Consider the following 23,355-nt stretch of genomic DNA (forward strand, 5'->3'; position numbering starts at 1 on the left):
TGGTTAGTTTTTGTATAAATTAAGGATTTTTCAAATTTTCATTTATTTCCCTGTGCTTAAAACTCATTAAAAAAAGTGTTTACAGCGAGTGGTTTGTAAGGCTGTAGCGTGAACTCTTGCAATGTTATTTTATTCTGTTGTTCAAGGTTTTCTCAGTGTTATTCAATGCTTTTACATTTAGTTTACTATTACACTGTGCATTCTATGGTATAATTAACTATTTTTGTGCTTAAAAATCTTTAAAAAAATATATTTACATACAGTTCGTATGGTCTAGAACAGATTAATTGTATTTACATACAAACTTATGGGGGCAATTAGTTCGGGTCGCGACCAAATCGGGTTGTGACCAGAGTTTTGGAACGAATTACGGTCGTGACCAGAGGTTCCACTGTATTGAGATTGACCCTACAGATAGTCAGGAGTCAGGTAAAATTTTCACTTCTAGCAGCAATCTAAAGTCTGATAAGTCCAGCTTAGATGGGAACAGCAATATGGAGGACAACAAGGCTACTGCAGGAGGTAAAACACACCAAACAACACCAAAGGGTTATCTCTAGACAGTCTTTCTTTTTTTTTGGTGTGTGGCTGTTAGAAGGTCTGCAGGTCCACAGAAGATAAAATATTTAGGCATCAATCTGGTCATCGCCATGTAATAAAGCAAGAGTTCAACCAAAACATGTGCTCAATGGCGCTAAACAAACAAAAAGGAAGGTCCTCGCAAGGAACGTTTTCTCTTAACTGGTAAGCCTAGTAAAGTCACGGCAGGAAGGAACTCCATCCTGTAGTGCATTCATGTACCAACTGTTGCATCTTTCCAGAAACATGTAGTGGGATATGTAGCGAGGAAACAGGAAGGGGCGGAGTCAGTTGCCCTCACTTGGTGTCTTCTCGGCACTGTGGAGGGAGAAACAGAGGAAAAGTTTAGTGCCAGCACACCCTTTTAACTCGCTGTGGAAGTACATGCCGCAGAAGAACCCAGAGGATGCACATGTGTGACAGGTGCTAATGTGAGAACCCAAGATGCTCAGTTGCCATAAGCCTTTTTAAAATGTTTCACTGATGTTTGTTAACTATGCTATCAGAAAAAAGTACATTTTGTGTAGATTCCACTCATCACTCCGTTTGTTGCATTTATTGTAATACACCAAGGAACAAAAAAAGAAAGCAAAGTTGATCCAATATATAGTGCCTTATAGTGCTTTATGGGAGTAGTGAGGTGAGATGAGGGGGGGCTTTTCAGTTTTGACACCCTGGGGCCCAAGGGGGGGGGTTCTGAATCCAACTTTGGATGCAGCCCAGGTTAGCCCGTACAGAGGTCTAAACTGAAGCCTACATTACCTAGAAGAGCTTCCTACTTGAATTACATTTAGTGAGTTAGAGGAAGTTCAAAATAATCTGGAATCTCTGGTGAGTCTCTGTTTAATAATAATAATAATTCTTTACTTTTTTATAGTGCTTTTCTCACTCCTCAAGGCACTCTATGCAGGGAGGACCTGGGATGCAAACCCATGATCTCCTTACCGAGAGGCAGCGGGGCTACCTCCATGCCACTGTAGCTTTTTTCAGCTCAAAAGATAAGACATGAATGACCTGTCTTGGGTCTGGTTTGGAAATGTGTCTGTTAGAATATATTAAGGAAAATGTGTTTCCTTCTATTTCAGGCATAATCTTAAAAATATATATTTCAATCACATAAACGCTACCGTATATCAAAAGATATGTCTACAAACAGTATTTTTAGGTATATTTCCATATTTAATTTTCATAAGGGGGTGCATCCTGAATATCCCAGGTTTGAGTTGTAGTGGAAAATCAGCACTAGCATTAATTTAACTCATCCTTTCATTGTGCAGTAAGAATTATTTCTTATAAAAAGTAACAAACTTGTTGCTGTACCGTATCAATTCAAATGTGTTGATGTATAATATGTATTTAATAATATTACCTAAATAATTTCACACTTTGTTAAAGTTTTGGCAGAAATTATACATATTTTACTTTAAAATTCAATTTTTAATTGAGCAGTGTTATTGAAGAGTCAATTTATACATTTTTCTCACTTTGTTTCAACTCCTTCTTTTAATGGACTTTTTTATCTGTTTGCATATCTTGTTAAATTGTTGAGAAATGTAAAGTTGTTGCTATGCAACACCCTGTAGTTGTTTCAAGTCAGAATAAGGCTTTTGTTTATTTTCTTAAGAGTTCAAATTAGGGCTTTGGATTTAGTATGCCAGTGCTGTAAAGGCAGTATATTTATTCTGAGAAGTCTATGTACCATTTGCCACTGGACCACCCTACATAAATATAAAGCCCAATTAATCCTTGACCTGACTGATGCTTATGGATGCAATCGATGGACCTCAGCTAATATAAATAACACTGTGATCTGATGCTTGGAAATAACGGCACATGCATCTAGGTTCAGATACTAATGCTTATGTAAACAGCATGTGTTCTGACCTGAATAATTGTCTGGACAGAATTAATGCCTGAAATATTTTTGCAGCTTTTATATGTCTGCTGCTGATTGCTGTGCTGTAAGTGCTTTGACCTATGAAGAGAATTAGAGAGAGCTGTCCACAGCCAGCCACACGGTTCTCATTGATTGGCCTCTGCTGCTTTTATTTCCAGACCTGGAAAGAAAAACAAAACAACTCAGAAATAAACAATTCCATTCTCAAGTTTTTAATAAATAATACGGTGCATATTAATAAAAACCATTTCCCAAAAATGTGTCATGATATAGAACCCATATGTATTTTCCTATGTGTTTTGCCTTTCATCAAAAACTCAGACAACAACCCAGACAGTAACTATTTACACATCTTTGGACACAAATTCTAGCCATAATTCTTCTGGATTGAGCCTCAACCAGCTTTACCATTAATTTCTTTCCCAGGCATTTTAACAAAACGTCTCAGGACTCCTTAAAGAGTTATCAGTGATGACGAGAGGTTTTTAGTTCTGATATTCAGGTTAAACATCAGAACAAATGTCTTTACTGGTCCATTGCATTAAACTGACCTTTTTGCTTTCAGGTGATTCTACTTTGACTTTGAATGAGTTTTGGATCCTTGAACTGCTTGAAAATAAATCAGATTTCCTGGCTTTATGCTGACTTCAACACCTGTTGGTCTTGGATTTCTAATTACTTTACTATATCTATCTTACCTGCACACAGACTTTCCAGACTCTGACACCAAGAATCTTCCCCAGATCAACAACCCATTTCATTGTAGGGATTGTGTCCTCAATATGACTTATACTGTTATAACAGCAATACATTCAGGCTTGAATTCAGAATAGTCCCATTCTTTCCACCTAGTCTCTGACATCTCAGCATTGGATTTCTTGTTGCCATTCTTCAAGATTGTTGCCTTATCTATATATCTAAGTCATGGATTACTGCAATTCTTTAAGCGTTGACATACAGTAGCACTCTTAAGCCTTGTTTGGAATTGACACGTCCATGCTGGGCGCAAGTGCCGCATGGTGAAAATGACATCATACACTTAGGTAAGGACGAATGGGCTAAGCCGATGTGCAGAGCAGATAAACAGTTACTGGAAGGGTTTAGTTGAAGTTATTGGTACAGAAGGGGGTCACACCAGTAACTGAAAGCAAAGGTTAGCATTCTTTCTCACACACAAATATGTAACACTAGACAAAGAGCCCATTTCGACAACGTAAGATGAAACGGGCACGAGTGGAATAGTAATAAGTATAAGCACCACAAACCTGATATAGGTGTATTGAATGAATGCATAATTGAATCAGAATGCGTAATTTGGCCTCGAGCTGTAGTCGAAATCACCTTTCAGGCCTCTAGAGCTTTAATCGAAGTCGCCTTTCTCTTTGAATTTTCTATGCCGTAAATCTGCTGCCTGCCGCGATGTAGGTCTCGTAAGGTTTTTCGGGCAGCTGCACAGAAGGCGACTGCGCATTCGACTTCGGACGGACGTGAGTGAGTGAGTGAGTGAGTGAGTGAGTGAGTGAGTGAGTGAGTGAGTGAGTGAGTGAGGAGACTGGCGAATTATGTATTAAGATTATATCATTTTCCACACAGAATAAATAATATACATTTTTTGTGTAATTTGTCTAATTGGTTTCTCTTTATCTAGTTTTGGGACTTAAATAAATACCTGATCAAGTTTTAGGTCTAATTTCTTCAGAAATAGATAAAATGCTAAAGGGTTCACAATCTTTCTAGCACTACTGTAGTTTGTAGTGATGGATGAGAAAAAAAATTTATTTCACGTTTCATGTGGAACAGAGATAAAGAACAAAAGTTTCCGATAGAACATAAGTCTATGGGTGATCAATGTTGGAAACCGCAAACAATATCAAAATATCCATAAAAAAATCATTTGTTACTCATGCCACATAATCCACATTTGAAGTTGTCCTGTCATTTGTTCACAACATCCCAAATCCATGTATTTTTACTAAAGTGTCCTTAAATAAATCACTTTCCAAAATCATTCTTGTAAACTAACAGGGAATGTACTCAAATGAGACCGAACATTTCAAATAAAGAATGGCATCTCCCCTTTAATCATTGATCACAAGTCAACACAAAGACAGCTTATTCATTGGCTAACATTGAGTTTCATGTGATATCGACAGTGAAAAGATCGCTAAGAAACCTGTGCAATTAAAGATTAAAAGTTAAAGAAAAATGAGTGAAAACATTATCAAGAAGAGAATATCTGAGTTGTTTCAACAAGCAGAACGTCAGTTCACCCATGCTGTTTCATAGACTGCCACTAAAAAATCTACAGGCAGTTCTAAATATGAATAAACATGCAACGATGAGCGGTAGGTCAATCATTCAAACACGGCTTGTTTGTATATAAGCATGTTTCATTTTAATTTACAAGAGCGTTTTTCTGGAAATTACTTATTTAACAATATTTTATGAAACATACACATGTTCAGGACGTTGTGAGCATACAAATGAATGACTTCACAAGTGGATTATGCATTGCAATGTGGAAGAAAATAAGCCACAATATTTTAATTTAACAAAAGGAGGTGTTTATTAGCATTAATGCTGATCCAGAACTTTTACCATTAAAGTCCCGAATTCCCAATTAACACAATGTACACCCTGTATAGCTTGAAAATCCCTCCCTTCCCTTAGCAATGCCATAAATCAATCTCAGACTGCTTAGTTCATACCAAGCAAGACTTAGGTCATGTCTGGTGACTTTTTGGTGATCCTTAGTTAGCAAACATTATCATTATCAGCTTTATTGCTTACACAGATCATTAATTGTCTTATTAGTAAGAGCCTGTCCTTACACTCCAAGATACTCCTTTAATAAAAACAGGACATAAGTCACATCGCCTTCACATAACACTAATGACTGCTAGTAAAATGAAAATATTTTATGGGTTTGATATACTTAATAAGCACATATAAAGATAAGATTTGGTTAAAACCTAAAGAAAACAACTAGTATGAAACTGTTTAACATATACGTGAAAATCAGTTCCTTACTTATTGTTAAACAACAACATATACTGTATATTTCCTAGTGATAGGATTTAAAGTTAACAGAGCAGAATGCAAACCCTGAATAGAGACATACAGTATATCCACATAAATATAATACAAATTGAGCATATATTCAATCTTAACAATTAAGATGACATTTTTTCATAGATGTTTTTATATTGTCTGCTATTGTCCAACATTGGTCACCATAGACTGGTCAGAATTTTGTTTTTATCTCTTTTCTCTGTGAAAATACATGATTCAAAAAATTTACTTAGCCATCACTACAATTGACATGGGGTAAGTAATACATAAAAATTATACTTTCAGTGAAGTTTTCTGTTAAATTGTAAAGCCAGATACATAGAGGCCACCAGTGGCAAGTGCTCTGTGATCTTACCAGCTCCACTGCATTCAATTCAATGGGCACGCCTGTCAATAAGTAAGAAAGGAAAAATCTTTGACCTCCTGACATTTCTTGGTCTCAGTGCTTTGTGTTTCTTGCCTTTTGCTTATGTGTGTATGTGACGGTGCGGGTCCTGCTCCATGCTCCCATTTTACTTCTGGGAGCCTCTCAATCCCAACAACGTCGGTAATGTAACTGGATGAGCTGGTCTGATGGGGACAAATCAAACTGAGCAAAGGGATGGTGCAAAAGGTGCAAGTGCTTTTATTAACAACAATCAAAAAAAAAAATCAGTGTCCAAATAAAGTGCAGTGCATCAAAGTTCCATAAATAAATCTACTCTATATATATAAAATCCTAAGCCTAAAAGCGCAACAGAAGTGAAATGATGACGTTTTTAATGTCCCTTTTTTTGTCACGCTTTAAATCTGGCTTATTTTAAAACCTATATATATATGTTTGGTATGTTTCTTTTCAGAATTTATCGAACTTGTAATGTGATGTAGTTAGATTTTCAGATTCTTATTCTGTTTTTAAATTATAAACTAAAAAATTTCAAGAACTCACGTCTCACAAGACGGGACTTTGTGACAAAAGTTATAACCACGCCCGGGGCCGGAAATAAAACACAAGCAGTAGGACAGCTGCTGTACGGGCTTTTAAATGTTCGAAGCGTCTCACGAGATGCAGATCACGCAGCACAGCAGCAGCAAGCCAGCAGCTGATCGAGCAAAGAGGAAGTAAAAAAAAAAACTGTATATGTTTCCCATTGTATCACCGTTTAAGAGGGGTTTCAGAGGAGCGACCGCGTCTCCTTGGGGTGCGTTCAGCTCCCCTCTTTACAACGCAAGCGGCAGAGACATGAAGTGGCTGGCGAGCAAAGTGAGCAGGGGGGAACCCCTAGTAAATCCATAAAAAGGTAAAAATCCAAATGTTTAAAGCAAGGCTAAAAAACGAGAATAATGTGCAGCACTAATTGGGGCCACACCAGCCAAACACAGCTCCTGCCCAGTTTCTCTAGCTGACCCAAGGTTTGCTCAGCAGTCGCGGTCCTCTCGCTACTGACCTCGGTGTTGGCTGCTTCTGTCAGCATCTGCCAGACCGCTCGGGGTCAGTTGTCCTTGTGTATTCCTTCTCTCACACGCAATCGTCCCTCAGATCCCTAGGGAGGATACCACATCGATCGAACCCACTCCTCTGAATAATCAGTGAGAGTAATCTGTCCCTCAAGCTCCAATCCTTCGCTCCACACAGGACCCCTGACCACGCTGACCCCTCTTTCAATTGGCTGGCTCGTCCACTCTCTTTCACTGCCCCAATGCCGCACTCTTGCCCTCCAAGCCGTTTGTTTCCTGCTCTCTTTTCCTGTCTCCTTCCTTTGGTTTTCCCAATTTACTGTACCGGCCCATACTTATACAGCTCTGTGGGTGCAGCGCCTCAATCACGCACCGCAGGAAGCTGATTATGCAATTGAGTATGATCGCACCCTCATGTGCAGGTGTGACTCACCCCAATTACCTCATCAACTCCCCGTGGCTTCACAATCGCACCCACGGAGACTGACACGGCCAAATGGATTTAAAACCTGGCCTCAATTCAGAACCGCGGACCCTCTGCACCACAGTGTATAAAATATATAGTAGGTACTAGGAGTCATACTGTAGTTTACCAGTGGTTCCCAAATGATCTTAAGCAGTTCTGCAAAGAGAAACAGGAAAAACAATCAGAACATCCAGACTTGAAAATGTAAGGAAATACAGTATTGTATCATTAGTGAAGGAAAAAATGGTAGATTTTGTTTTCATTTTGATATTGCAGAGTTGATTAATGGAAAATACTTCCAGTTAAATATATAATATATATATACATTACATAAATGAAAGTGAATGTACTGGAATAAGTGAGTTTAGAAAATGAATGAATGTGAAATCTGAAGAAATTCCAAAGAGTGAGTAATAATAATACCCACTAAAAATAAATAAGCAGAAAGTAGAACTGTAGAACTTAGCTTGACATAAAAGTGTTGTGCAGTGCTAAAGTGCAGAAAGTTTAATGGTAACATTTGAAATCCATGTAATGGATTGAGATTGCCAGAAACTATGCCAATAATTATGTTTTCTAAACTTTTTTTTTTAAGAGTGCCTCCCAATTTCAAATAATAAAAGGGCCCAAGAGAGTTTCAAATTAATTACTGCTGCCAACAAAAGCCACAAAACAGAAAATTATCACAGAACAGCTTGTATCCCAACTGGCAATTCTGACGTTTCTCCCTATGGAAGACTGAACTCTTTGGAGAGCAAACGCTGTAGCCGCACAAGCTGTCACTGAGAGCTCCATTTCGGTCATGCAGTAAATCAGAACAAAGCTGTCAAGTTCTCTTTCTGCCACAGCAGGAGGCTGCGTGGTTATCCCCAGAACAAGAAATACATTTTAAAGTTCTCTCATCCTATTGTTTAGCATTTGTCGTGTTTTGGTGGTGTCAAGTGTAAGCCCCACTTGGAACTGCTTGAAGCCTCTTGGATGAGAAGAGGACATTCTAATGTTTATTTTGATGTACTTTTCTGCTATACCTCTCATGAATCTATATTGATCAATTGATTGAATTGATTACTTTAAATTGTAACAAGAGCAATTCATTTAAGGCAATACACTGTGAAAGAAGCTGAACAATAAACATTGACGGGTTAATAGCTTGTGGGCAGCAAATCAGCAATTATTCAGTTTATAAACATTCACCCATTTTCTTCCTACAGAATATTTTTCTTTTAAGTGTAGGATTCATGTAGGATCTAATCTTTCAGTGAATACATACCTACTGTATATGGTCCATTTTTTTGAAATTGCTTTCAGTTGTCATTTCACTTGGTCTTCCATGTTCAATCTGTATATCAGTCTGATACACAATCAATCAATACATGTGAATCTTACTTGAACAGTTTACATGGCGCTGCTCACTTGGTTCCCCCTTGTGAAAAGGGATTGAAGGTAGTGGCCTAAAAGGTTTATGTATATTTATGATATAATACTACAGTTTCTCCTGAGGATCAATAAAGAGTGTTTTCCAATCTATCCATCTGACAGACCCCACCTCAACTATAATATCCCCAATTTAACCTCTACCCATTTATCTAGTCAAGCGTCAGGCTGAGATATCTTTCACTGATATCGATCACAGACAGGCCAAACCAAGATTGACTGCACGTATCACTAATCGTTAACTTACTCAGAATCAAGAAAAGGAGCTGGTACAATGTTTTATTCATTATAAGTTTTAGCCATAAATGTCCTTAAATCCTAAAATGTGCCTAAAGCTGAAGGAAAGTGATTACACATGGGTGTGGCATTTAACCCAAATACAACCTGGATGAATAGCAGCACTTCTCGTCAATAGCTAGACAACCAAAGTGTCTAGTGCTCAGGTGAGTGGTTGTCTTGTGTTATGCAGCGACTCTTAGGCTGCAATAGCTGGGATAACATAGACTGTCAATTTGTCATGGTACTTATGTCTTGTCTACACTTCCTTGAGGCATTTTTGTGTTATGGTGGCCTCTGGTCCGTTGATCAATCTAGGCCAGGTTCTACCATTTTTTCTAAAATCTTCCATTAGTCAATGTTTTACCCCATGACAATAGTCTCACAGCATGTATTTCATGCTTTTACACCTTCAGCCCATGATGATCTCCAACACTGCCCTTTACTTGTTCTAGCTGGTCACGCAGTAAATGAGCAGTTCAGTAAATGTTATAATAGAATAATTGCCATGCAAAGTGCAATTAACCCTAATCGTTTCTGTGTTTTTCTAGTACATGCTTTATTCACTATTGTAGAATGTGTCTAATTAAGACATGCATCAGATACAGGAAAAAAAAACAGCACACAGTTATTAATGGTCCATCACAATCCATTCCACTATCACTGTCTAACCAACTATTAATAGACAGATTTATCTAATTGTGGAAACTGGACTGGGAATCACATTCAGGGTACTGAAGCTGTGTAGTATCACTGTGCCATGCTTGTATATTTATCTATTTACATGTTTTTTGTCTAGCCACATATTTTTTGTTCCAGCAGCAATATAAAACAGCATCATTAAATCATTCATGAAGAACTTATTTTTCTGACATTTTCCTTCCTGAGTCCAATCTCTTCTTCTCAGTTTGACTCCATGCTACCCAACTCTGACTAATCATCCTGCTTCCACACTGCTTTGAATCCACTCTGACAACCATTTCCAAAGTATTATTTTTTTACAAGCACCAAAATGAGGGGAAATGACAAGTGAATTTCTTAGGTTAGCCTAAGGCATCGAGGCAGCATTATTGCTTCCATTCTTCTATAGTCGCTGACCCTACTGATATTGATGTCAGGGCCACAGGAGACTCTATTAAATTAAGAAAATAAAAAAGTACACATACAAAAGAATTGTTGCATTTCTCCAGGTTAATCTAGCCCTCTCCTAATAGGGTGTCCCATTTTCCCCTTATTATCTTTGTTATTTATGGCAGAAGTCGGAGAAGTTGGTACTGAAGAGCCGTAATGACTGTAGTTTTTTTTTTTTCCAACTCAGTTATTTAATTAGAAACCAATCCTTGCCAATAACAGATATTATTTACTTTATGACTTGTTAGTGTTTTAATTATGCTTATTTCTTACAAGACAGAATACATGTGTGTAAATGAGAGGGAGGTCAGCGGAATGGTAAGGATGCAGGGAGTAGAGTTGGCAAAGGTGGATGAGTTTAAATACTTGGGATCAACAGTACAGAGTAATGGGGATTGTGGAAAGAGAGGTGAAAAAGAGAGTACAGGCAGGATGGAATGGGTGGAGAAGAGTGTCAGGAGTGATTTGTGACAGACGAATATCAGTAAGAGTGAAAGGGAAGGTCTACAGGACGGTAGTGAGACCAGCTATGTTATATGGGTTGGGGACGGTGGTACTGACAAGAAAGCAGGAGACGAAGCTGGAGGTAGCAGAGTTAAAGATGCTAAGATTTGCACTGGGTGTGACGAGGATGGACAGGATTAGAAATGAGGACATTAGAGGGTCAGCTCAAGCTGGGAGACAAAGTCAGAGAGGTGAGATTGCATTGGTTTAGATATGTGCAGAGGAGAGATGCTGGGTATATTGGGAGAAGGATGTTAAGGATAGAGCTGCCAGGGAAGAGGAAAAGTGGAAGGCCTAAGAGAAGGTTTATGGATGTGGTGAGGGAGGACATGCAGGTGATGGGTGTAACAGAGCAAGATGCAGATGACAGAAAGAAATAGAAGATGATCTGCTGTGACAACCCCAAACGGGAGCAGCTGAAAGAAGAAGAAAAAATGTTTTTGTTCTGCTATGTCAGGTCATTCTTACTGTATATAGCATATTTTTTAAGTAATGCTCAGTCCTTCACTTTATCTCTTCAGTTTCCTTCTAAAAGTATCATTAAACTAGGCAGTTCATGATGAATACACACTGGTGGAAATGAAGACAAGTTAAGGGAACCAGCAGTTCTCCATCTGTCATTTTCATCCTATTGCTAATAAGGAACCATTCAAAACTGAATTCAGCTGTTTAGGACTAAAATAAGCAATTATTGGTGGGGAATCTTAAAGAAGCCAGACAACTAAAATGAAGCATAAAAATGGTGCTTGAGCAATAATTGCTTCAACAGCAATAACTGACTTCTCATTCAGAAACTGCTGTAGGTTGGAACAAAAATGTGCAGCCACTAGTGCCCTCCAGGACTGACTTTGCAGACCCTTGCTCTTTGGTCTACAATCCCTGGCCTCACATTGAAGACCAGGTCCTCATATGTATAAAGTCCTACTTAGATTTCGTAATAAAATTTGGTTTATGCTCAAAATGAAAAAATAGCTTATGCACAAAAAAACTGATTTTATAAAATTATTTATATGCCACTTTCCATGTCAAATTCCTTTATAAATCTTAAATCAACTTAAAACTATGCGTTCATGCACTTTTAGTTACTCTCTGTCACCACCTTCCACTGATCAAATCACCATATAAATTTGGCCATATTCCTGATTGACGTCTTTTCTAAAAATCATGGGAGAATACAGGAAACGAAACTTCAGTGGAGAACTGCAAAAACTTTCTTTGTGATGATCTCCCACCATTAGTCACAAATAAAAGGCAAAGACTCAGGAGCTGAGTGCAGAGAGCAACAACAACAACAACTTTTATTTACTCTGTACACTTTCATACAAACAATAAATCTTTACAAGATGTCAAAGAGAAACAAATTAGGCAGTAAAATTAAGGAATAAGTAACAAAGAGACAAAAAACAAATGAATCTAAACAATCTTAAAAACAGAATAAATATCAAGTAGAAGAGTAGCATCCTTTTACACAGTGTCATGATTTAAGCCCAGTGATAAGGTCAGATGTCCAGGGGGAAATAAAAGGCAAAAAAAAATCCATTTTGGCTGGAGAAAACACAAAATGTGCAGGGGTTCCAAGGTCAAAAAGACCACCCAGCCCCCACTGGTCATTCTACCTAACATAAATCTTAACAGTAGAATCTCTGAAGCCTATTAAAAAACTCATAATCCCGGCCCACCTTAAATTCCTTTGCATCTCTCCATTGCTGCTGCTGGAGTATGTGAATTTCCCCTTGAGATTAATAAAGTATCTATCTATCTATCTATCTATCTATCTATCTATCTATCTATCTATCTATCTATCTATCTATCTATCTATCTATCCAGTACCGCCGCTCCCTGTACGCAGTCTGCGTAGGGCACCAACTCCCAGGGGGGCACCATCCCAGCTGCTCAAAAAAATCGTTTTTATATATTATAATAATAAATTAATATTAATAATATACATATACAAATAAACAAAAATATAAACGTATACATTGCATTTTACGGTGAACGCAGAGTAGGCTAAGCACACGTGATGACGCGCGCGCCCTCACCTCTGTTACAGCTGCCTAACTAATATTTGGGGGAGGGGGGCACAAAAGTAAATTTCTGCTTAGGGCACCCATTTGGCCAGCAGCGGCCCTGCATCTATCTATCTATCTATCATTAGCATCTTTTGTTTTGTAAATGTGTTGATTAGCACAAGCAGTAAGAAGGGATATAGCAAAAGTTAGACCTCTTATAACTTTACAAAATTCTGAAAAATTAGTGCACGCTTTTGTTTTTAATAGACCAGATTATTGTAATGCACTCCTAACAGGACTATCTAAGAAAGACATCAATTGGTTGCAGTGCAGAATGAAGCAGCCACAATTTTAACTAGAAAAAGAAAATTTGAACACATCTCACCAGTTTCAGTTCATTGGTTGCCTGCATCATTCAGAATTGACTTTAAAATACTATTAACGGTTTATAAAATCTTAAATAATCTCGCTCCATCCTATAATTTGGTTGTAACCTTAGATCTTCGAATGGAGGTCTGCTTAAAATTCAAACAGCTTAAAAGAAGTGGTGAGGTGGCCTTTTGCTGTTATGCACCTAAAATCTGTAATACTTTACCAATAGAAATTCTCCAGGCTAATACTGGAACATTTTAAAAAACTGCAAATAAAACATTATTTTAATTTGTTTTTTTCGTAGCTACATTTGTGTTGTATTCCTGATAGACTATATGGGCATAGAATTATCATATTCTTCAGGGGTTTGCAAACTGTTCTAAACTCTACTTCTCCCCGTTGTCTTTTCCAGTTCTTCTGTGGTGGTAATCTGTGCCACAACCACCTGATCAAGGCTCCATGCATCCCCCTGAGATGATGAAATGAAGGTGGGTGTCTTAGCTGCTGAATTCAGCAAATACTGTCATGTGAAGCCTGAAAACAAAGAGGAATGAATTAAGAACATTTATGTTAGGTAGCATGCCCAGTGGGGGCTGGGTGGCCTTTTTGGCCTTGGAACCCCTGCACATTTTATTTTTTCTCCAGCCTAACTGGAGGTATTTTTTTATGTTCTCCCAGCCTTATGACTTTATCACCGGAGTCATCCGTAGACACTTACATCATGACACTGTATATAAGGACAACAGTCTTCTACTTGATATTTATGTTTTTTAAGATCATTTAGATTTATTTGCTTTTTTCTTTTTTTTTACTTATTCCTACTTATTTGTTGCAATTAAATAATATGCAAAATGCAATATTAATCCAATACACCGATATCCATGACCTGCATCACATTAACTTTTAATCCTTTTGAAATCACTGGATCCAGTGGGTGTCCTCCTTTATGTGTGGGTAGGCTGAAATTCTGACTAAAATCAAAAGAGTGCAGTAAGGTCAGGAATTCTTGGGTCACACTGGTTATCCATATGAAAACTGAAATTGTCTGCAATTGAGAACCTGTCATAGTTAGCTATTATTATACATACCAAGTCTGAGAATTCCTGAAAAAAAGATGCATTATATTTTGGAAGTCTATAACTGGTCAATACGAGAGAAAGCAACATTCCCTGAATAACCACAGCAAGATACTCAAAGACACAAAAGTAACAAAACCAACATCTTTACAGTTTAATCGGCTCAAGTAAATACTTTCTAACTGCTGCTTTTTTTGCTTTGGCTAACTGAATGACCAAAACAATAGAGCAATAGCAATGTCCCTTCATGTGGTGTACAGACCGCCACCAGTGCACTACGTGAATTGTCTCAGGCTGTATACACAGAACTACAAGATGTTAAAACATTTTTATTGAACCTACAAAAGAATTAAATCACGTTGCCAAGAAAATATAAATGTTACAATGCGTACAAGTCTCTTTACATTAGACATACAACATCCAAACTTCTTTGCATTTCCATTACATTGATGTCCTGAGGGACAGGATCTGGGTCATCCATGCGCTCATCTTGGCCTATCTCAGGTGGCGGAGGCAGTCCATGTTTCTGTGCTATGATGTGCAGTACTGCACAAGCCATAACAACGCATCAAACCTTTTTGGGATGTACAGCAGTGGGCCGCCTGATGAGTCCAAACACCACCAGCTACCAATGAATGAACCAATGGTCTATTCTGTCACTGATTGTGTGCAGGAGTGCCTTGCTTTATATCTCCTCTCTTGTGGCGTTTGCAGATTGTGGAATTCTGTAAGAAGCCAGGCTGTGAGGAGGTATCCATTGTTACCAATAAGACATATAATATAAGGTGTGCTGTATGTTGTATGATATAACTGCCTATGGCAGTGTTAGATCTTTTGGTGGACAGCGCCAATGGCAAGCTATACAAGAAGCAGGTTTTCAGTGATTGGGATGATTTGTTGGCTCAAGATCAAAAGGCAATTTGCAGCATTTGCTGATTTTCCTAATTTAATTAGTGCAATTCACTGTACACATGTTGTAATAAAATCACCATCACAGAATGAATTTGCTTTTGTAAAGAGAAATCAGTTTCATTAAATTAATATTCAACTAATATGTGATGCTCACAATCCTATCAATTAGGTTTACTTACCAAGAATACAACCATCACACATAGCACGACCCTGAAGTCTGCTTCACACACTGCTGTTTCATAAAATAAAGGAACCAACATTAGTCAGACATATTTGAGCACCACATATTAGTTGCATATTAATTAAATGATAGTGCTTTCTCTTTGCAAAACCAAATTCGTTCTGCCTTTGTCGCAACATGTGTGCAGTCAATTTCACCAGTTACATTATTAGAATAAACAATCAGAGCAAATTGACTTTTGATAGATAGATAGATAGATAGATAGATAGATAGATAGATAGATAGATAGATAGATAGATAGATAGATAGATAGATAGATACTTTATTAATCCCAAGGGGAAATTCACATAATCCAGCAGCAGCATACTGATACAAAAAACAATATTAAATTAAAGATTGATAATAATGCAGGTAAAAACAGACAATAACTTTGTATAATGTTAACATTTACCGCCCCGGGTGGAATTGAAGAGTCGCATAGTTTGGGGGAGGAACAATCTCCTCAGTCTGTCAGTGGAGCAGGACAGTGACAGCAGTCTGTCACTGAAGCTGCTCCTCTGTCTGGAGATGACACTGTTTAGTGGATGCAGTGGATTTTCCATAATTGATAGGAGCCTGCTTAGCACCCGTCGCTCTGCCACAGATGTCAAGCTGTCCAGCTCCATGCCAACAATAGAGCCTGCCTTCTTCACCAGTTTGTCCAGGCATGAGGCGTCTTTCTTCTTAATGCTGCCTCCCCAGCACACCACCGTGTAGAAGAGGGCGCTCGCCACAACCGTCTGATAGAACATCTGCAGCATCTTATTGCAGATGTTGAAGGATGCCAGCCTTCTAAGGAAGTATAACCAGCTCTGTCCTTTCTTACACAGAGCATCAGTATTAGCAGTCCAGTCTAATTTATCATCCAGCTGCACTCCCAGGTATTTATAGGTCTGCACCATCTGCACACAGTCACCTCTGATGATCACTGGGTCCATGAGGGGTCTGGGCCTCCTAAAATCCACCACCAGCTCCTTGGTTTTCCTGGTGTTCAGGTGTAGGTGGTTTGAGTCGCACCATTTAACAAAATCATTGATTAGGTCCCTATACTCCTCCTCCAGCCCATTCCTGATGCAGCCCACGATAGCAGTGTCATCAGTGAACTTTTGCACATGGCAAGACTCCGAGTTGTATTGGAAGTCCGATGTATATAGGCTGAACAGGATCGGAGAAAGTACAGTCCCCTGTGGCGCTCCTGTGTTGCTGACCACAATGTCAGACGTGCAGTTCCCAAGACGCACATACTGAGGTCTGTCTTTAAGATAGTCCACGATCCATGCCACCAGAAAAATAAAAGTAGAAAAATAAAGTCATACACGGAGCTGCTGAAAAAGGCTGCCACTCTCGGCGGCGCCTGAGATAACAAGGTGATCTTGGCTAGCATACCCTAACTGTAAGGAATCTGGGTAGCATCTTAATTACACCATCCCCTACAGATGCCAAGACATGGCTGAAGCCAGTTCAAGCTGAAGCGTGCCTATCGCCAAATATCCCACAGTTGTTGAAACCTGTAACAGAATAGGGATCATGTGATTTCTGTATAGTTGTCTCCATCATGTATAGCACACAACTCCAGGTGGATGGTTCTAGGAAGTCTAAATCTTCTTATGAGTCAGTCACCATCATGAGCCAAAAAATCATCACAGTACCTAAAAACTGGTTATGTGGTACAACACACAGCACACCCACTTTTATAGACCAAATAAATAGGCACGTAACATTAAGTGCATGCATTAAGTATTTTTGCCAACACTGAAGACAGCTGTTTGAAAGAACATGTCAGTTAATTGTGATAGGATTAATTCCAGAACAACGGAATGTGACTGACACATCACTGAAATGTGCCATAAATTGAGAATTTCTGTTCACTTCATTGTCCTGCCACCTGGAGTTGCTAAAATGCCAATGCGAAAAAAGTTTGTGTAGGATTTATAGATGGTTGAAATTTGCCATAACATTAAGCCAATTTCCACACCACGTTTCTGCATTATAAATCCCGACTTTTGTGTAAGAAATGGCTTATGTACATTTCCAAGCACAAGCATGTTTTAAAAATGAGACTCCAGGGCTGTATATCTGAGCAGCCCCTTTCATTCATTCACTGATGTCACCTTTGGGCTCCACATGTTCATTAATCCCTAATAAAGCCACAAACTCCACTTGAATGACACTTTGAAATTTTCTAAAACCATTTATCAATATACAGTTTTGTTTCATGTATGTTTGTTACTAATTTTACCAAATAGTCAAATTGACTTTCTCCATATCAGAACTGTTACAATTCAAAGTTCAACACCCCTTCCCTTCAGGTGACAGCAGCACTACCTACCGTTACCGTTGTCTTTGACTTACAGTAGATGGCTAAATCACTCGTTTGTCTGTCTGCACTGAAGCAAAGCTTTGATTGCGCTGGAGATCGACCCAAGTGAGGAGATGAGCCATACTGGGTGCTAAGAGCAAATCAAATTTAATTTACAGTATTTATCTTGTATTGAACATTCATCTTTATACCAAAAAAGCATTCATATTACTGTTTCATTAACTTACTTCAAATGGAAACAGTTTAAGTGTATAATTTAGATAAGCCTAAATATTTAAAGAACTTTAGCCTATTGATTAGTCACTTAAAACTAACCGTACTTGAGATCAGACGTAATTTACAGCATGTGCTCTGTGAGTTTGGCAGGTAGCCTGTCCTCTTGCCGTACAAGAATAGCTCCCATTATTGGATTAGGGATTTATTAGGTTGTCCAGAAGTTGAATATACTGGAAGATCTCTTAATGCAATCTTGTTAACATTTTTATTTTTATTATTATTAATGTTGCTATTGTTACTTTTATCCAAGGTGACTTACAAATTCATAATATATTTCTACTGTTAACATTGGTCACTACTTTAAGTGTAGAAAATCAAATTTAATGGATTGTAACTCATATTAAATGTAGAAAAGGGCAAAAGTGATATAAATTTAATATTAATTTTAAAAAAATAAAATGCAGATGGTACCTGACATTAAGAATTTAGGCCTCCTATGATGTGAATGTGCCACATGCTGCCTCACATTACTGCCCTACTTACAGCAATGAACCCATGAAAATTGTAAGATTTCAGATACAGACACAATACAATACAATTTATTTTTGTATAGCCCAAAATCACACAAGAAGTGCCGCAATGGGCTTGATAGTGATATCACTATCACAATGATAGTGACGAGCAGGCGCCTCGTCCACAGATTGTTCCTGCCTCTTGCAAGATGCTTGCTGCACTGTGCATGACCTTCAATGAAATAATTTACTGCAGTGCTGTCTCTCTCAAACGTACTAACCCCCAATTCCTGTCCTTCCTTTTCTTTCTCCAAATACCCAATCTCCACACAATCAGCTCTGTAATAGACATTAAGCCATCTGTAAACTTAGAATGCCGATTCTTCAAAACTTTTAAGGAACTTTGAAATATCTTTGTAGTACAAGTTTAATTATTCTATCCATCTATCTTTCCAGTGTCGCGCCAGCCCCAGCAAGAATACAGCGTGTGGCAGGAATAATCAGGGTGCCAGCTCGTCGCTAGCACTGCGACACCGTGTCCTCACATGTTTAATTATTAACAATATAGATTATGTAAATGACATTGACATTTTATCTGTATAATGTAATAAACATATTTTGCTGCATTTCATCTTAATAATAATATTGTCATCATATGTAAATATGCGCTTTATAAAGTGACGCAGGTTGTGCAATATTATAACTGTAGCGCAAGTTTACAGTGAGGTAATTGTACTTGTAAGTACAAACAGTTCTATAAGGAGCACTTGATGGATTGATTGATTGTGTTCATAGTTCTTGGGATGAAACTGTTTCTGAACTGCGAGGTCCGTACAGGAAAGGCTCTGAAGCGTTTGTCAGATAAGAGCAGTTCAAATAGCAAATGGCTGAGGCAGCGTGTGCTTGATTATGTATACCAATAATTCTCTTTCCGATCAGCTGCTCTGAGTGGTGCAGTGAGAGTAATATGGAAAAAGATGATCCGCTGTGGCAACCCCTAACGGGAGCAGCTGAAAGTAGAAGAAGAAGGTGCAGTGAAAGTAACAACGCTAAAGCAGCTATGGTATTTGGAATAGTTTGGCCATTCTGTGGACCATTATATTGTTACAGGTTAATTACAATCAGATGCCTTAAACTAATAAACAATATACGGTTAATTTCAGTGTATTTATAAAGCCGCATCAGGGATGTGGATCTGAAAAAGAAAGGGAAACCACACTGGACCAGTAGCACTGCTTTGACGCTGGGTGCCGCCAGTTTGCAAAATCGAGTGGAGAACTTGCGTACGCCAGGGTTTGAACTAGTGTGAAAATGTGTGTGGCTTTACACCAAGTTTAGGTTTTATACATCGTGACGCTGGGGGCCGCCAGTTTGCAAAACCGAGCGGAGAACTTGCGTACACCAGGGTTTGAGCTACTGTGAAAATGTGCGTGGCTTTACGGCAAGTTTAGGTTTTATACATTGTGATTTGAGCGTGGAAACGGGAGTACGCACCGTTTATACATGAGGCCCCAGGATATTAACATTGTTGTTTTGAAGTCATTCCTGTGCTTTTTCGGCTTTACGTTTGAGGTTGTTGTCATGCTGGAAAACAAATCTTCTCCAAAGGTATGGTTTTCTTGTAGACTATCAGGCTTTCCTCCAGTGTCCCCCTTTCTTTTGCTGTATTTATTTTGTCCTGTACACTAACAAGTCTTTCAGAGTCTACAACAGAGGAGTATCTCCACGGCATGATGTCCACAGTGGGGATGGTGTGTTTTTAATAATGTGCAGTATTCAAACATGGACAAAAAGCTTAATTTTGGACTCATCAGACCATAGGGCCTTCTTCCAGCTGACATCAGTATCTCCCATGTGCCTTCTGGCCAACTCTAGCCAATGTGTTATTTTTAATAGTGGCTTTCTCTTTGCTGATTTCCCATAAAGCTCTGATTAGTGAAGCACCCGGCCAACAGTTATCGTCTGCACAATCTCTCCAGTCAGAGTTCTCATAGGTGTCTTGGTGGCCTCCTTTGCTAGCCTTCTTTTGGCACATTCACTTAGTTCTGGTGATTGTCCAGCTGTGCCATACTCATTCCATTTCTTGACTGATTTTACTGAACTCTAAGGAGATACTCAGTGCCTTGGATATTTTCTTGTTTCCATTCCCTGACTTGTGCTTTTCAATCCCCTTTTCATTGGGGTTGCTTGGAATGTTCCTGTGTCTCCATTGTGTATGTTCGGCCATGATATCAACTCAACTCAAGTTGGACCTTCCAGATAAGGTGCATTTATACCACACTTAAAGAGTCTTTTCTGTTCATAAGTATCAAAAAGGCACATTAAATCCACTGCAATTCAATGTTGTGTAAGAAAATGTGAAAGCTTCCAGTGGCAGTGAGTACTTTTTATAGGCACTGAAAAAAGATGAATAAAGTTTCCTTATCAGTATGCTGCTGCTGGAGTATGTGAATTTCCCCTTGGGATTAATAAAGTATCTATCTATCTATCTATCTATCTATCTATCTATCTATCTATCTATCTATCTATCTATCAGGGACTATTTGGAGAAATTTAATATCAGACTGAATGACTAGTTTGTGCTCCATTATTTGGAATTGAAAGAAAAATATCAAATGTTGTATATGTTCATTAAGCAGTGGTTACATTATTAAAAAGGCATCTAAGGTCAAAATTGGCTCTTTCAACTGAAATATCCAATAACACTTACAGGTACATAACACCTTTCATCCACAAAGAGATCAAAATGTTTTGGTTTTTTTTTTTTTTTGCTAAGAAAACATGAACCCTTAAATGTGGCATTGTTTCAAGGTCACAGTAAGTCAGTGACTGAGGCGAGATCTATCAAAGTCAGAGCCACCACACATGGGCATGAGGAGGAAGAAAGAGTGAGTAGGCTTTGTTGTTGCTGGTCACTTTAATTTACAATGAAAAAGATTGAACTGACAGGGACTGACAATAGTAGCTCAGTCGGACAATACTTCCCCATCTTAGGTGGTGAAAAGCACTGATGCAGCAGAGATACAGAAGTGATGACAGCATGCCAAACAACCAAATGAAAAATGGCAAGCAGCTTTGGTAGTGGTCAGGAGATCAGTATGTGTAATTGTGATGTCAGACAAGTCAGGAGAGTGTCAAACTCATCTGTAGGCAGTGCGCCTGACAGGCTTTAGGAGTACAGCAGGCGCTTACGTCTATTAGCCTCTTTCTTACTTTGGTTCATTCCAAAATCTCTTATTCATTTTTTAGCAATATTTTGCTTAGTATGTTAATTTTCCTAAAATGTTACAATTAAAGTGTTACAAATATATATAAACAATATTATTTATTTGCTACCATACTCTATTCTGAATTCTTTCAGCCACAAATTGACTTCTGTAGAAGTACCAGCATGCTCAACTGTACAAGAGGACCTGACATGGGGGCATTGCATAGTGCATCATCTGCCATACAACAGGGGATCCAAACATTCCCGGAATCAGTCAATAGCACAGGAGTAGGGTGTAGTTACTGAATATGCCGCCAGATATTGTATGTGTCTGCGGTGGGTTGGCACCCTGCCCGGGATTGATTCCTGCCTTGTGCCCTGTGTTGGCTGGGATTGGCTCCAGCAGACCCCCATGACCCTGTGTTCGGATTCAGCAGGTTGGAAAATGGATGGATGGATATCGTATGCGTTAAGTCTGGTTAATCAGTCCACCTCGTGGCACCGTGCTGAGCTGATCGACGCATTTCTAGTGTTTATTCTACAGTCATGCAGGAGATTTTAGCCACCACACTAGATTTTCAATAGACAATAATAATCATATTTTTCAATTTGATAAACTTGTTCAAGAAGAGTTTGCTCCCCATCAAAGGACTGTTAATCAGCAACATTACATTGAATTGCTGAGGGTCCTACGGGAAAGCATCAGGAAAAAAAACATCCAAAGCAGTGGCACACCCAAAACTGAATTCTGCATCACATCAACGCCCTCCATTGTCAGTCAAAGAGTTTTTAACCAAAACTAATTTGATATTATTTCACACCGCCTATATATTTTGAATTTCCCCATGGGATTAATAAAGTTTATCTAATCTAATCTAAAATTTGCCAGGTCTCACTCCCTGTAGGCCCTCCAACCTGTAGGGAAAAACCTGGGGGTTAGTGGCAGATTTGGCATTCCAGCCACCATAAAAAAACCTCACATTGGTTCCATTCCATCAGAACTAGTGTGGTGCTGAGTTGTCACCCATTGCCTGACTGCACTCAGGTCCTAATCTAGGATCCTGAGGTGGTTTGTCATGTGGTGGGTGCAGTAATGCGCTGTATCAGAGCGTGCTCCTAACCTTCTCCTCCTTTTCACTCCCTGTGACCTCTTCTTGTTCCTGAAATTAAAAATGAGACTGAAGTGACAAAGATTTGCTACCATGGAAGAAATCTAGGAAAAAATGCAGGATGGTCTAGACATGTAACGGAAGATGAGTACAGGACGTGTTTCAAGGAATGGAAGTGCTGGGATTTCATCTTAAGGAGAGTATTTTGAAGGTGACCAAAAAGGAGTTGCTGTAAGTTTTTTTATTAACAATTTGTTTTGGGTCCCCCTTTGTATGTGGTGCGTAAAAGATAGAGTGGCATGAGGGATATTCTGCAGCTGGCAAGTAGGAGCTTTGCTTTGTATGACTTATGTAAGAGATAACAAAAATGAAGATATCTGCAGAAAGTGGGTAGAAATCTCTTACTTAGGAGACTGCAGATTCAACAGTGACAGCAGCAGTGAGATGTGCATAGAGGACGTTCTTTGAATTGGCCCTCATTTTGACTTTAAAGGTACCTTTCTGACAATGGTGCAGGATAGTGTAGAAGAGCAAGAGATGGCCAACTTAGGCAGAACAAGAGGTAAACAGTAAAAGATCTGACATACAAATGACTAGAAAACAGG

This window comes from Erpetoichthys calabaricus, chromosome 8 (assembly GCF_900747795.2).
Source record: "Erpetoichthys calabaricus chromosome 8, fErpCal1.3, whole genome shotgun sequence".
In the NCBI taxonomy this organism is placed as follows: Eukaryota; Metazoa; Chordata; class Cladistia; order Polypteriformes; family Polypteridae; genus Erpetoichthys; species Erpetoichthys calabaricus.